General features: G+C 32.4%; 1 non-coding gene across 1 annotated transcript; it reads right to left on the minus strand.

Annotated features, from left to right (window-relative positions):
- Window positions 1-13,289: 13,289 nt before the first annotated feature.
- On the minus strand, window positions 13,290-13,396 carry LOC128287208 (small nucleolar RNA R71). Its single transcript, XR_008277904.1, has one exon. It is a non-coding gene; the product is annotated as a small nucleolar RNA R71 (small nucleolar RNA).
- Between the last annotated feature and the right edge of the window lie 2,528 nt (window positions 13,397-15,924).

A 15,924-nucleotide genomic window follows, 5' to 3' on the forward strand; every position in this document is an offset into this window, starting at 1 on the left:
ATAGCCACACACAAGGAGCATGATTTCAATATAATTCAAGTAGGGTCATTACTCGAAGACTTACCTTGGATGTTGTCGAGCGATTTCGACGGCTATTCGATCACTTTTCCTTTCCCTTATCCAACTGTGGTCCTCTAAGCTCTTGAGCTAATTCACACAAATTTAACTTATTAAAATCTCATTATGATAGCTTATGGCGAATATGACAAGGAGTTTAAATGGTCATATGGCCATCCTTTAGCTCAAATACACAATGGTCATGCACAATTTTTTAATCACAACAAACAGTTCAATACAATTCATTCAAACATCAAAGTGAAGCTCAAGGTACTTAGCCCTTATATACATTAGACATTAGAGTCACATGTGTACGAAATCACGAATCGAATTCAACACATTAGTTAGTACTCTCCTTAGTCGAATTTTCCAAGCCAAGAATAGGCATCAATATGCTTGCCTCTAACCGAATGCATGCACACCAACCCCCTTCATGTGGCGAATATGCATGTCCATGTTGAGGCCAATTATACACTTAATACCACACAAAACAGCATACATTTTACTAACTAACGATTACATATTGTAGCTCAATACACATCTCTCATGTACTTCATAACTGAAACATCATCACAAGCAAATATATACCTTGAAATAGTATATATGTCATGCCAATACATCATGTGCAAACATATATACATATAGGTGCAAGGGTAGAATCATAAGGATGACTATGACTACCTCATATATTTTCATTATGGCCGAATGCTCCTTCTACCCCATTTACCTTCACAAAGCATGAACTTCATCATCCAACTTACAAGCTTACAATGTCATGAAGTTTAACCTCATGGTATCTATCAAACTTTCACTCAAAAGTGCTAAAAAGAATATTCAATAATCATCAATCCACCATCACATGCACCATTACAAAGCTTCACTTTTAGCATGCAAATGATATCAACACAACCTCACCTTAGCCGAATATCATCTCCATGACATAGTAAGGATTTGAACCATGGCTAGTTAGAACTCAAGCTAACTACTAAAATATATATGAATCTCATGGCAAAACATCAAACTTACCTTAATCTAGGTACAAGTATGGCCAAACCTCCTCCTAAACCTCTTCCAAACCAACATGAAACAAGAATTCCTTCCTTCTTCCTTAGAATTTTCAGCCCAAAGGAAATGAAAAATGATGAACAAAATTTCTTCTTTCTTTCTCCACAACTCACGGCAATGGGCATGCATGAGACCATTTTTTTCTCTTTTTTTTTTCATTCTTTATTACCCATACTCATTAATCTATATTTTTTTTCACCCATGATGCACCAACAAAACATGTCTATGACATGTTTTGCCCATCCTCCTTTGTCATGGCCGGCCATTAGCTAATAAAAGGGGAAATTGACATGCAAACCCCTCATTTTTGCATGCATGATCAACTAGTCATCACACATTTCCCCCCTCATTCTTTTAAAGTTTACTACTAGGTCCTTTCTAGTGAAATTCACATTTATAACTCTAAATTAAAGCATCAAAAATGTCACACATGAGTTAACACATATTATAGGCATCAAAATAAATATCAAATTATTTTTATGCCTCAGTTTTGTGGTCTCGAAACCACATTCCGACTAGTGTCGTTTTAAGGCTGTCACATTAATTGTCTGATTAAGCAAAAATAAGTTATTGGTTTAATGGTTAAGTGTTAGTGAATCCATTTTAGAGTCCTAAGTTTGAGCCCCTTCCTTTCATTTTTTTTTTGATTTTTTGGGAAGCCTTGGTTAATTTGCTTTGTTGTCACCTTAGGGTTTACAAACCCTAAATATTTAAAAAAATTTCTTATTTTGATTGATCACATTGCCTCTTTTCAAAACCTTAGTAAAACTTTTTTGCCACCTTCTTTTTATTTTCTTTCCGTCTTTCTTGCACCATATTTTTATCCTTTGTGTTATTGATTCTTTTTCCCTTAACAAATCACATTGTTCATTCAGTTTCTATCGATGTTTATATTTGTTTTCAATAGCCTCCGTTATCTTTACCGAAGGTCAATAAGTGCAATATGTTTTAATGGTTAGATTTTGTATATCCGTAATACCATTATTTGATGTTAATCTTTTTAGCTCGTTTAATCAATCTCTTTTGGATTTTTCCAAAATCCTTACCATTGAATATAATATGTGAACACTTGTATGTTTGTCATTTGAAGGATTAGATCTAGGTGAATCAGATTGGAGTTGATCGTAGGAAGTGCCAATTAGACTTGTGGTGAAAGGTGTGTGTTCTTACCAAGTGAATCGGTCTAACCGTGAATTTTAGGAGTCACACGGTTTCCCACATAGACATGTATGCCACACGGGTGGACTACACGATCATGTGCTACTGTTACATTAGGGTACTTACAGGAAACCCATGGCCACATCCTGTTACACAACATCAGGCTATTACACGGTCTGGACACACGACAGTGTACCCCTTTCCACATGGTTGTGTGATTTTTATTTTACAATTTTGCTTAAAATTTTGTGATATGTTCAGTTTAGTCCTTGCACAACACCGACTTGTTTTCAGAGTTTTCGTAAACTCAAATGACTGCCTAACTTTATGAATATTCTAGAATCTATGATCTGATTGACTGAATTGTCACTATTATATGTACGATATGTGAAGTGATACATGCCTACTATCATTGTATACCTAATGATCTATTACTGTTGCTATTGCTACTGTATTATTGATTGCATGTTCATTATACCTACTGCTACTGAATTATTGATTGAATGTTAAACATGTCTACTATCTTTGTATTGTACTGTTATTAGGATGCCATGTTGCATAACATGGGGATTGAGATGATACGAAGTATGAAGTACTATAACAGCCTGATTTTGGATCTAATCAGAATAGTGGTTTCAAAACCACAAATTCGAGGTCAAGAAATTATTTTTTTAATATTATTTTATGTGGTATAGCATAATTATATGAGTGCATGAAAATTTTGGATAATTAATTTTAGCGATTGGAAGCTTAATTTTGAAAAATGACTAAATCGCATAAAGGGAAAAAGTTATGATTTGCTAGAAAATGGTGTTATATGGCTATGGATTATAAAGTAGGGGTATCTAATGTGCAAATAGGCCAATATTTAAAGCATAGCCGACCATTGAGACAAAGAAAGTCAAACAAATCAAGGGTTGTTAATAAAAAGAAAAATATTGTCATCTTTTTACTCTTCCTTCTTCCATCTATTTTTCCTCCAAGAAATAGCAATGGGAGCTTGAAACTTTCAGCCACTTATTCATCTCTCAAGTAAATGATTTAGATGGTTATTTTTGATGATTTTGGTAACTTTTGGAACCCTTGTAGCATGAGCTATCTATTGAGGGGACTATTTTGTAAAATGGTTGAAAGCTTAGAGATTCACCATGAGAGAATTTATGATAATTGCTGAAATTTTATGGAAGAAAATGAATCTTAGTTGTTTAATAAACAACTTTTGTGAAGTGGTGTTCATAAAAAACACCTAAAAAGGACTAGTTTGTAGTAATAGTAAAATAGATAGTAATGTTGAGAAATAATGGAAATTTTGAGTTGCTATAAGAGTAAAAAGGTTTCGGATAGGCTTAAGACATGAAGAAATTTGATAAAAATTGATTTTCAAGCCTAGGGGTAAAATGGTCATTTTGTGAAAGTCTGGGGGCAAAATGGTCATTTTGCCAAAATTGTGAATTTTTAATTCTCTAAATTTATTTAGTGATTAAATGAGTGAATTTTTAATTATTTTAAATCAAGAAATACAAAATTCGAACCTAGACCGGGGGAAGGCCAAGCAAGTAGATTAGATCGACTAGTCACCTACGTTTTGTAATCCGAGGTAAGTTGCGTGTAAATATTTCAACTATATTGTGTTTATGCACTAATAAACTTATATAACATGAAATGTTCAATTGTGATTATGGAATTGCATGATGAGAATGATATAGTAAAATCTCGGTTGAATCGTAGGAATAGGTTGGATATTCCGTACCGTAATACTAGGGTTATTCGAGAGCTAGTGTAAGACCATGTCTGGGACATGGCATCAACCTCGACATGTGAGCCAGTGTAAGACCATGTCTGGGACATGGCATCGGCATTGATATGAGTGCTAGTGTAAGACCATGTTTGGAACATGGCATCGACACCGATAGATGAGAGCCATTATAAGATCATGTCTGGTACATGGCATCGGCTATGAGATGTGTCAGTGTAAGACCATTTCTAGGATATGGCATTGGCACAAATGGACGAGAGTCAGTGTAAGACCATGTCTGGGACATGGCATCGGCCTCGATATACGAGAGCTAGTGTAAGACCATGTCTAGGACATGGCGTCAGCCTCGATACAGAATAGTCAGTGTAAGACCATGTCTAGGACATGGCATCGACTTTGATACGTGAGCTAGTGTAAGACCATGTCTGGGACATGGCATCAGCTTCCTACCCTACGTATGAGGCTTATCGGATATCTTTTAATATTCTAATGGTTCAATGAAAAATCGAAAATTATGTTGAGAGTGACAAATGCTATGACCATGTTGTGAGTGTACAGGTACCTAAATGATATTTATGAGGATTGAACTCGAACTGTACTGTGTAAATTTTTATGAGTGAAAATGAGTAAGTTATGCCTATGCATGATTTTGAATATGTGCAAATGATGATATGTTGTGAGTAAATTATTGCATGGTAATTAGTAGTAAATTATTTATATGCAACTTACTAAGCTTTGTGCTTACTCTATTTCCTTTCCATTTTCTTATAGTGTCGCCTAAATAGCTCGTGGATCAAAGAACGTCAGAGTATCCATTGAAGCACTTGGTATAGTTAGTTTTAACATTTTGAATATGGCATGTATCGGGCCTTATTATTTTGATTAAGTGTCATATTGTTTTGGAGCCAAATGTGTTGGCTTGCCTTAGAATTTGACTCATAAGGCCATGAATGATGGCTAATATTGAAAGTTGATATATGAATATGAAAAGGTCTTTCATGAATGTGAAATTGTTGGTATGGTTGAACATGTGAATTTTAGTGCATGGATAGCAAAGTGCATAATTTGGTTGCGTAAGTATATGTGAAATGTGTTGCCATAGTTGTGGTTGCTTGGTTGAGAAATCATGTTATGTTGGAATTTGGTATGATGGATGGTGTTAGATTGTGTTTTAGGGTGGCAAAAAGGCTTGGTAGATAGCCTTATATCGTCCACATGGGTAGACACAGGGCGTGTCTACCCACAAGATTAGGACATAGACTCAACATTCAGAGCATTTGTCTTGAATAATTTTCCAACAAAAGTGTTTTAGACGTAATAATTATGAAGTTGTTATTTGAGGATTGTATTGTTTTATATAAAATGTGGCATGACACTTAAATTTTGAGTTAATTTTTGCATGCATAGCATTTAAGTTGTTAGACTATTGAAACTTGGAATTGAATTAATGATGCAAGAAATCTAGTTTTTAATTAAAACCATATTTTGAGCTATTTACATAATTTTCTTTGTTTTTCACCTAAATTATAATTTTTTGGATTTAGCTTAGTAAAAGTAGAGCTTTAATGCTTAGTCCTCAATTTGATTTGCTTTGAATACTTATACTTAATGAATAATTGCTAGTAGACATAAGAAACCGAGATTGCTTTGCTTATTACTATTTAATGCATACGTAAGATTGCACATATAGATTGTCCCTTTTTCTTAAATCTAAATAATTTGTGGATTTCCTGAGACCATTATGCCATTCTTAACTTTTATTCGTGCTTTACAACCTCATCATTGTTATAGTTCTTTGTGCCAATGCATTAATAATTTAATTTCTTGTTTAAGTGCATAGTTGCATGAGTCAGCATACGGTAATGTGTTCTGTTTAGGTTTTAGTTTTGTTATGCTTGGGACAAGTATAGTTTAAGTGTAGGGAAATTTAGTAAGATATACAATTTATATTTAATTTGTGTAAATTTTCCGTCGTGTTTTATAGTTTTAGATAGTTGATTATTGAATTTTGAATTATATTTAAATGTTCATATAATAAATGGGAGAATCGGAAAAAAAAAGTAGTTTTATATGAATTTTCAAGAGATTTTACGATTTGATCATGTTTTATATCATTGGAAGGGCATTGAAAGATCTAACCAGGCTATCACACTAGAAGCTGAAAATATTAGGAAGATGCCCAAAAATGTCATGAAGTTAGCAGTAGAAAACTGCCATGAAACTTGAAAAACTGTTGTAATTTATACAAGGCGATTTTATCTTTCAACCTTTAGGCGAATTTTAACCTATAAATACGAATTATTAAGATCAGAATTAGCATTAGTCTCAATTTGTCGTATTTGTGAGATTTGAATTTTTTATTCTTTTTTTTGGTAATTTGAGTTACTGAAATGTTTAATGATGCAATTCTACATGTACAATGTACTCAGATGGGAAAAAATTCTTAGCATTTAAGTGGAAAAAGGACATAGTATATAGTATAGGACCAATTTATTAGTGTATAATTAAATAAATTTTACCCATGTGAATAACTTTCTCTATAATTTATGTTTTAACAAACTAATTGATAGATTTTATCAAATTAACTGGAATTGTTATTAATGTAAAATTTTAATTGATGAAATATTTTTTTATTAACTCAATTGAAAATATATATTTTCCTTAATTTCTACTTAGTGATTGAAAGTTTATTTAGATGAAAAGATAGTGGAAATTTTCTAATTTATTCAAAATTTATCATTTATGAGAACATGAAACTTAACCATTAGATTAAGCAAATAAACTGTACAAAAAGTTCTGCAAGTGCTAAAACTTAGTTTTACAACAATACAAGTAGACCTTTGTAGTGTTATTGGAATAAGATTGGTTGGATCAGGAATTGTTTGGTATATCAGTCCAAACATGAGGGTTGAATTACTTTTTGAGCAAATCATTTGGAAATGATAAAATAAAAATAAAAAACTAAGACAAAAAGCCGATAGTTGAACCGATTTTTATAGTTTTTAATATATTTCTAATTTCTAATTGTTTTTATAATTTTTAATGAATTTTTCAATTATTGTTGAATTGACAATCAAACTAGTTGAACCAATTAAATAGGGAATCAATTGTTTGATTGGCTTGATCACTAGTTTAATTATCAAAACATTGGATTTTCGTGTGGGTACATATAGGAAGCACCAAACCCCCAAAAATGGTAAATTTATAGTGTAATCCTTTTAAAAATTGTAAAGTTTTAAGTTCATACAATGATCAAATTAGATTTTAATCCTTTCAAAAATTTATAATTTAGTTTTAATCCCTAAAAATTTCTAGCTACCCTTGTATATATGTATACCCTATATTTAAAGTGACTTTATTAACATTTCCTATGATTAATATTTTAATAATCTAACCATCCTATTTCATGCTCCATTTATTTATATAATACAAATCAAATCTAGAATGAAATAAAATTTTATGTAAAAATTTCAACTGTTATACATATTGACAATATTTTATATTGATGTGATAAAATCGGCTGATTCAAAAAAGTACATGCATGATAAGTATAAATATATTGATAGATATATTAGCTAGATTGTTAAAATATAAATCGTACAAAAAATTATGAAAGTGTCTTTAGTTATATATACTAGAAATGTTATTACACACGCTTATATGTGGAAACCACATATTTAGAACATGGATTTGAAACTAATTAATGAAATGTATATAACACATTAAACTAATTAATAATAACACATGAAATATGTAAAATATTAAAATAAAAAACTAGATTAAATTATAATTAAAACAAAATATAAACACATAAATACATCATATTAACAATAGTAAATGCATTACAACTATTTATCATGAATTTGTCATCAATTATTAGTTAGTGTCGAGTTGACTTGTGGCACCAATTCAACTAACAACATTATTGATACAATTAACAATATTATTTATACTAGAAATCCTATCACACGCGTATGTGTGTGGAAACTATGGATTTTGAACACAGATAGTTTGGAACTAATTAATCATAATAACACATGAAACATGTAAGATATTAAAATAAAAAAAAATGATTAAATTGTGAGTAAAACGAAATTTAAACACTTAAATTCATCATATTAACAATAATAAATGCACTACGATTATTTATCATAGTATTGTCATCAATTGTGAGTTAGTGTCGAGTTGACTTGTGACATCAACTCAATTAACAAAATTATTAATATATACAATTGATGGAGATCATAAATTGTGCTATTAAAATAAAAATGTATAGAACTTATCAAGATGAAGTTTTGGTTGAGTGGTAAATTTAAGTTTTTACCAATCCAATTGGTGCACATTACTAATATATGCAACTGAGGGAGATAATAAATTATGCATATTAAAATAAAGAAAATGTATAAATTATATTAAAATGAAACTTTGGTTGACTGGTAAATTTAAGGTTTTACTAATTCAACTGGTGTAGGTTTAAATCCCATCATATGCATATTTTTATTGGCTTTTGTTAAAATGAAAAGACTAAAATACCCTCAAAGCGTTTGTGTAATTTTTCTAATTGAGTTGGTGCCCGGTTGACTCATGATACAAACCCGGTCAGGAGCTTAAATAATAGTATAAATGAGTTGCTATCATTTGACTTGTGACACCAACTCAATCAGGAGCTTAAATAATAGTAGAGATATTGAACTGACGGAAATAATAAATTGTGAATATTAAAATAAAAAAGTATAAAATATATCAAAATGAAATTTTAGTTGAGTGGTAAATTTAAAATTTTACCAATTTGATTGGTGTGGTTTCAAATCCCATCATATGCATATTTTATTGATTTTTGTTTGAAATAAAAAAGATTAAAATACTCTTAAATAAGGATAAAATTCCTAAAAATATCGATTTTTTAGAAAATTTACCGAAGTAAGCAAAAAAAATAAAAATGTGTCCAGCTGAAAGCATTTTCCTTCTCTCTTCATGGCCTAAGGTTATTTTATTGTTTTAGGCTTGTGGTTTAAATTTTTTTAAGGGCTTATGGTTAGGGTTTTGTAATGTTAAGTGTTTTATCGTTTATGGGTTAAGGGTTTAGGGATTAGGATTGTTTTATGCTTTTAAATTTTTATATATTCTTTAGAAACTTTTTATAATTTTTTTGAGTTATAAAGTTTATAGTATTTTTAAAATTTTGAAATTATTTAGAGCCCAATTTGGTGTATTTTCCAAAAATAACAGGTACTAAATGGGTATTTACAACAATCGTATTTATACCAATTGTATATTCGAATTGTAAAATTTAGTTCAATTAAAAATCGAAACTCAAACTACTCGATTCAATTAACTCTTATTTTTTATTTTTGATTTTTGATCTTTTCAAATCGAACTGAGTTTTGATCACTCGTAGTTTACGGCAGGTTAAGGTCGATTAGAATTTTTCAGAAAATATTATCTCGAGAATCCCAAGATATTTGATGGGTGAGTGGGAAATTTGTAGGAGTTGGATTTGTTAGTGGGAAAATGCTCCATGTAGGGCACGTTTTCAATGCAATGTAAAAAAGATGCACTAAAAGCGCATCTAATTGAATGCGTTTGCATGCCATGTCAACTGAAAATGTGTCTAGCTGAACTCACTTTCAGTGCATTTTTCTGAAATTGCAATGAAAACGCATCTAGCTAGATGAGTTTTCAGTTAATATTTTTGACATATCATTAAACACGCGTTCTATGTGGAGCATTTTCCTTTTACCAAATTCAACACTTACAAACCTCCCACTCACCCGTGAGATATCCCTAGAAAATTTTCTGAATCAATTGCCACTCACCCCGACTCTATAAAAGGATGGCTTTCAGCATTGAGTGCTATAAGGCAACTTCAAGCAAACAAAATTGCAAGAAGAATCGCAAGAAGAGGAAGTTCACAAGGTGTTTCATTAGGCATAATTGGGAGCAAACACGTAAATGCATCAAGTAAGGTTCGATTTTTTTTTTGTTCATATATAATTACAACTCTATGGGAGATTTGTGGGAGATAACAGACCTACGACTATGGGAGATTTGATGCACTTTGCTTTCCATATGCTTATACAATTGCATCATGTTCCTCCATACGTTTGGATCACATGAGCTTTGTGGATGAAGTGTACAAACTCCAACACATGTATAATGTGTAGAGATACGGATTCCTATCGGCCCCAGATGAAAGTATGTGGCCACCGATATCGAGCACTCCATTTAAACCCAATAATTACTTACGTCACAAATTAAAAAGTTGACTGACATCTAATCGGATATGTGACAACATGGATATTCAGGAGAAGACAAACCAATCGAGGTTATACGAGTTTTGTAGGAACCTAGGACATACAATGTTGTCATGCCCACACTGACGGGATACTATAAACTGGCTAAACAATTAAAATTTACATGAGAAGTACAAAAAAATCATTCATATCATTGAGTAAAATGTATGCCACAACATGGTGGTTGTCGGTTGTGAGCTAGATTTCTTCTTCGTGTAAGTTGTATACTGGCCTTCATCTTCATTGTCACCTTTACCTTTATTGTCTCGACCTCTCATCTTCTTTGCCTTCATCCATGGTTGATTGCGGAGTGCTCCTTTGTTGCCATCGTCTATCCTCCGTTCTATGAATAGGTGGCTGTGAAGATGGTCCACCTTGGTAGAACAATGATCCTAGAGCTATTTATGACACCATCAACATAGGCGTATAACCATATTGTGTCCCATAAACTGATGACAGAATAATTGGACTTCTAGTTGATTCCCCAAACATAGGCAGCCTATACATCATCATCTGAAGCGTCAATGGCATCGACGTGTAGTATGCTAGGATGGAGGTGGTGGTCCAAAAATAATACTTGGAGATGATGTAGAAACAAAAAAATGTGGTGCAATATGTGGTGTTTGTATAAAAATCACAAGGTTAGTGAAAGCATCAGAATAAGTTGAATAAATCAAGTCATACTGACTGAAGGGTGGTGCGACCATCGATGCCTATTCTTGCATTAGTGTAGATGATGGACCCGCCTTAGCAGTTGCCCCAAACCTTGGATTCTTAGACACCTATCGTGGCCTCCACATATGATGTTGCCTACCCTTCACCTCTTCCGCTATTAGATATGGCTTGTTATGGTGTCTGAACCATGACATGCACTCCAAATTGTTGGCTAATTCCCGAGCAATGATGGGTTTGTGATTAGGTAAAAAGCCACACCTATGGTTCCAAATATTGATATATTCCATGTGGAATGTAACCCAATTGATAACTGATAAAAGTAACATATTTTAATCCCATTCTTAATGCATTTTTGGATGACTATTTATGCAAATTGGTGAATTTTATACTCCTAATCCTTTAAATTCATGTTTCTACACTTAGGAGAGCATTTGGAAGCTCAAGAGCAAAAAAAAAGCAAAAATTTGACATTTGGAGCAAATTTCAAGAGCCACAAGGGCTAGGCATTCCCACATGAACGGGACACACGGCCGTGTGAGCCACACGAGTTGGACATATAACCATATGCCAGATCGTATCGATTTCACAATTCACATCCCAAACACGGGAAAAAAATGTAATTTTTAGGCTTTCTGGGCATTCTAAAGTTTATAAATACCAAATAGAAGAAAAGAAAAGGGAGCCATAGGAGAATATTGAAGAAAATGACTCGAAGAACACCATTGGAGCCAATTCTGAAGTAGATTTCCATCAAGATTGAAGACCTCTTTCTAATTTCTTTTGAAGTTTTTATGAGATTCTTTATTTCATGTGGTTATTCAGTCTTTAAGATGTTTTTATTAACAATTATGAACTAATTCCCTAGATACCTAGGGAAGATGAACCATATGATAAATTTTATTATTTGATTTATGTTTTATGCGATAAATACTTTATTCTTGTTCTCAATTTTGTGTGCTTATCTCTTGTTTTAATATTTCTACAATATTAATTCATGTTTTATGTGCTTAAGTCAGATGAGGAAAAGTCCTTATTTAAGAGTAGATCTAGTATAATTGAGTGGAGTTGCATGCAATCCTAGAAATAGGATGACATAAATCTACCAGATTAGAGTCAAATCTAATAGAGGAATCTATAGATCGAGTTAATGTGACGATAGGGGTTTTAATTAGAAAGAAGTTTCAATTAATCACCCTAAAGTCAGTTACTCTTACTCTTGAAAGAGATATTAGCATAATTTAGGGATTTCTACGGATCAAGATACCAAGTGAATAAATCGTTTAATTCAGATTCATAATAATAGATGAAGTCTAGGTGGATTCTTTCTTAGGTATTGTTTCTCTTATTGTATATTATTCAATTATTTTCCTGATTTATTCTCTACTGAGTTCTTTAGTTAAATTAATTTAGTAATTTTAGTTTAAACCAATCCCTCCAATTTGTTGGCTAAATAATAGGAAAACGATAATTACTAGTACTTTTAGTACTCATTGATACGATATCTGTAGCTATACTATTTATCGATACATGCACTTGCCTTTGTCGTATTTTTAGTTAGTGTTAGGACACATCAAGTTTTTGGTGCCGTTTTCGAGGATTGAAATATTAGTAAAGCTTTATTTCTATTCATTTATCCATTATTTTATTTTATTTTATTTTTATATTTTTGTTTTAATTTAATTTTTATATTTTAATTTTTCTTTTGTTTGCTTCTGACAGGTTCTTTTGGTTTAAGACTAGAGGAAATCTGTTGGGACCATTGGTTTTTTATAGTGAAACTGAAAGTACTGCTCATAGAAATCGTAGAGAGGTTAGAGAAGTAAGGCAAAGTCAACAGAGTATAGAAGACGAACAATATGACAATATTACTGAGGAGATGGGTGATAATCAAAATATTTAGCTACCTCCTTAGATCTTGTTCCTCATAATATGTACAATTATTGCAAGCCATTCTGATTAAAGCTAAATCAAGCATTATGAGACCTACTATTGTTGCAAAAATTTTAAACTGAAGCCGAACACTATTCAGGTGGTACAACAGTATGTTCAGTTCAATGGTTTGCAAGATAAAGACCCCAGTACTCATTTGGCTAATTTTCTTGAGATTTACGACATTTTCAAGATTAATGGCGTCACTCATGACGCCCTTCACTTACAATTGTTCCCATTCTCGTATAGAAGCAAGGCAAAACAGTGGTTAAATTCTTTACCACGTGGTTCTATCACAACATGGGCACAAATGATTGAAAAATTTTTGTTAAAATATTTTCCACCAGCTAATATCTAAGTTGAGGAATGGCATCTCTCTTTTTGTTCAACTTGATATTAAGACCCTTTATGACAAATTGAAAAGATTTAAAGATTTATTGAAAAGGTGTCCTCACCATGGGCTACCTTTGTGGCTCCAAGTTCAAACTTTTTACAATGGTTTGAACCCCTCGACTAGACAAATGATTGATGCAGCAGCTAGCAGAACTTTAAATAACAAAACACTTTAAGTAGCTCAAGAATTCATTGAGGAGATGACACTGAATCATTATCAATGGCAAGTTACGAGGGTGAAACCTGTCAAGGAAGCCGGAGTTTTTAATCTTGATGCAGATTCTATGTTGGCTAATTAGATTGAAGCTCTTGGTAAGAAAATTAATAGTTTGAATCTTTCTAAATAGGTAAATGTAGTGATGCAGTGTGATGCGAATGGAATGGGGATGCTTAATTCAGAATTTCCACCCTTTATGCCTAACATGGAGCATGAGAAAGTCGACTTTATGGGTAATAATTCTAGATCTCAAACTAACCCTTATAGTAATACATATAATGCAGTCTGGAGGAATCATTCAGATTTCTCATGGGGTAGTCAAGGAAATCAAAGATCACAACCCCCTCTAGGCTTTCAACAACTTTATTAGCAAAAAAAGAAGTCGAACCTTGAAGAGATGCTGACAAAATTTATTTCAGTGTCAAAAATTCATTTTCAAAACACCAAGATAGCTTTGAAAAATCAGAAAGCATCAATTCATGGGCTCGAAAATCAGATTGGGAAACTTGCTAAATTGGTTTCAGAAAGACAACAAGGTAGTTCACCTAGTAACAAAAAACCTAACCCAAATGAGCATGTAAAGACAATTACATTGAGGAATGGGAAACTGTTGGTTGAACTCGAAAAGAAACTGCAATAGGAAACTGATAAGATAAATGATAAGGGGGTAAAACCCAAATAAATTCAGACACCAGTGCTTAAAGAATATAAACCACCGATCTCATATCTAGCAAAGTTGAAGAAAGACCGCATGGATGAGTAATTTTGTAAATTCCTTGAACTTCTTAAACAAATTCATATTAACTTACCTTTTGTTGAAGCTATTTCACAGATGCCCATATATGCAAAATTTTTAAAGGAGTTATTAAAAAATAAAAGGAAGTTTGAAGAGCCATCCACTGTGGAACTCAATGAGGAGTGTTCAGCCATTTCCAAAATAAACTGTCAACTAAGCTGAAAGATCCAAGAAGTTTTACTATTGCTTGTTTTATTAGTAGTTTAAACATTGAGAAAGTATTAGCTAATTTGGGTGCTAACATTAATTTGATGCCCTATAAAATGTTCAAGCAAGTTGGTCTTGGGGAACCAAAACCTACTAGGATGAGTATTCAATTGGCTGATAGATCTGTTAAATATCCTTGGGGCATTATTGAAAATGTACTTGTGAAGGTAGATAAATTCATATTTCTTGTTGATTTTGTTGTGCTTGACATGGATGAGGACATTGAGGTGCCTTTAATTTTAAGTTGCCCCTTTTTAACCACTGCTAAAGCTATTATTGATGTGGGTAATGGTAAAATTGTACTTAAGGTAGGTGATGAGGAGATCATTTTTCAAATTTATGATGTCATGCGATTCTCTAGAGAACAAGATGATTCTTGTTATTTTATTGATTCTATTGATCATGCTATTAAAGATTTATTGCAGGAAATTATTCATAAGGACACGTTGGAATTGTGTCTTATTTAAAGAGAGGACATAGATAGCGATAATGTTGTGATAAGTGAGACAAAAATTAATTTAGATACTAATGAGTCTTCATTGAGACAAAAAAATTAAGAGGACATTGAGGTAAATAAGGAATTGAAATTGAAACTCTCTATTGAAGAACCTCTTAAATTGGAACTGAAGCAATTACCAAATCATTTGGAGTAAGTATTTCTTGTAAACAATTCTACATTACCAGTGATTATTACTTTAGATTTAAAGCCGAATGAGAAAGATGAGTTATTGCAAGTGCTGAAGGAACATAAAAGAGCTATAGCCTAGAAGATTTCTAAAATTAAAGGGATCAGTCCTTCTTTTTGCACCCATAAAATTTTAATGGAAAATGAGTACAAACCATGTGTGCAAACTCAAAGGAGGTTAAATCCCAACATGAAGGAAGTTGTTAAGGCTGAGGTAATTAAACTTCTAGATGCTAGAGTTATTTATCTTATTTCTGATAGTACTTAGGTGAGTCTTGTGCAGGTTGTTCCTAAGAAAGAAGGCATGACTGTTGTGGCCAATGAGAAAAACGAGTTGATTCCAACAAGAACAGACACGGGATGGAGAGTTTGTATTGACTATAGAAAGTTGAACAATGCCACAAAGAAAGATCATTTTCCTCTACCATTTATAAATCAAATGTTGGAGAGATTATATGGTCACATGAATTATTGCTTCCTAGATGGACTTTCTAGCTACTTCCAAATCTTGATAGCTCTCGAGGATCAAGAAAAAATGACATTTACATGTCCATATGGTACGTTTTCTTATTAAAGAATGCATTTTGGATTATATAATGCTCCTGCTACTTTTCAGCGTTGCATGTTAGCCATCTTTGATGAACTTGTAGAAGACATTATGGAGATATTTATGGATGACTTCTCGGTATGCGG

Source organism: Gossypium arboreum, chromosome 13 (assembly GCF_025698485.1).
Source record: "Gossypium arboreum isolate Shixiya-1 chromosome 13, ASM2569848v2, whole genome shotgun sequence".
Taxonomy (NCBI): Eukaryota; Viridiplantae; Streptophyta; class Magnoliopsida; order Malvales; family Malvaceae; genus Gossypium; species Gossypium arboreum.